This window comes from Phalangium opilio, unplaced genomic scaffold, assembly GCF_054372755.1.
Source record: "Phalangium opilio isolate 3A_F unplaced genomic scaffold, DU_Popi_V2 ptg000009l_1, whole genome shotgun sequence".
Classification (NCBI taxonomy): domain Eukaryota; kingdom Metazoa; phylum Arthropoda; class Arachnida; order Opiliones; family Phalangiidae; genus Phalangium; species Phalangium opilio.
Genome location: NW_028324146.1, coordinates 9,502,933 through 9,504,394, shown reverse-complemented (window position 1 = coordinate 9,504,394; position 1,462 = coordinate 9,502,933). Strand labels below are relative to the sequence as shown.

Genomic DNA, 1,462 nt, shown 5'->3' with positions numbered 1-1,462 from the left:
ATTTTAGAATGTGGCTTGTTTTCCAGAAACAACAAAATAGAAAATTTACCAATAAGCCAGCAATCCTTCCTTCCATCTCTATATAAATTTTCTAAATGTGTGGATACGTGTGACATTCTAAATACATGGGAATCATGGGCAGACCCCGGGAACCTTGCATTGCAATTAATAATGCGTATCTTGTGGTCACAAATCTTTAAAATAGTTTTTGTTCTAAGGTTGAAACCTATGCTATATGTTTACAAATAGATGACTACTTACAATTTGAGTATTTAAGGAATGGAACCCTTTTCGGTTAACATAGAGGTTCTCTCTGTACTCTTCGTCATTAATTGATGGAGCCACGATTGCAATTTGGGTACCATCAATTGCACCAATTATTCCCGGGAATCCAGCTACTTTGCTGAAGCTTTGAAAAACAATTTTAAATTAGTTTACGTTTTTTTAACTATTGTTACAGCATTTCATTCTCACCCGATCTTATTAGCAAAAATTTCCTCGTCAGTGACAGGGAATTTAATTACCTCGGGCGAGTAAATGTCAACAATGGCTTTACTAACGCTTGCAACGCATCGACTCACTGTCGGTTGGCTAACGGCAAGGAATAAATCTTGACCAATAGCTAATTGATAAGATCCTACAGCATAAAACCGCAAAGCTATTAAGATCTAAAATAAAAAGTACGATAATTATACAAATAATTATATTCAAATATTAATTTTACCTTAACGTTTGGTGGAATTCCCAAAGCATTTTGACCCATTAGTTGATCTTGGAGTCTATCACAAATAGTCAATGCTAAGGTTTTACTTATTCTAAATAGTCTTTTAAATCTAAAATTATCGAGTTCAAAAGCTTGAGTTCTATCCCTTATAACTCTTTGTCTTCTTAAATCACGAGGATATTCATCAGCAATTATTGCTAATCGCAAAATCTCGCGCCTAATAACATCTCCCGCCATCTTAAAAATGATTATAAAGGAAATACACTTCGTAAAGAGCCGTAAGGACAGCAAACCCCCTTTCGTTATGTTAACGACAATTTTGGTCGGATATTTCCGAAAAAAATCCCTTCCGAACGCCTTAGAATCACTATTGATGTGCTCATAACGAACTTTCTAAGGTTTACGAAAAATTTTGTCGTTACGCTGCTTAACGAACGCCTTAGAATAGCACCCCTGCGCTGTTATTATTCCACCATCCTCTGGTCTTCCGTCTATTCCATTATCATCGTTTGGTTTTAGGATATACGCGGCGATCAGCTAGGGTTACGAGAAACGTCTAGCATCACTAAGGTGGGATCGCCACCAAAGGTTTTCGCAATTGCGCTTTTTCCTTACTAATATAATGGAAACGAATCGTATATATACCCCAAAATTTGAAGAAAGCGGGCAAGAGGGGTACTCTTCACTTTAAACGTCAATATTAGCAAGGTTTGAGATGGTAATAGCAGGAGTTCATAA

General features: G+C 36.5%; 1 long non-coding RNA gene across 1 annotated transcript; it reads right to left on the bottom strand.

The window, feature by feature from the left end:
• Positions 1-360: 360 nt before the first annotated feature.
• Positions 361-1,171, bottom strand: LOC149713730 (uncharacterized). The gene is made up of 3 exons (XR_016371488.1): positions 725-1,171; positions 475-637; positions 361-409 (listed from the first exon to the last, which is right to left on the bottom strand). It is a non-coding gene; the product is annotated as an uncharacterized LOC149713730 (long non-coding RNA).
• Between the last annotated feature and the right edge of the window lie 291 nt (positions 1,172-1,462).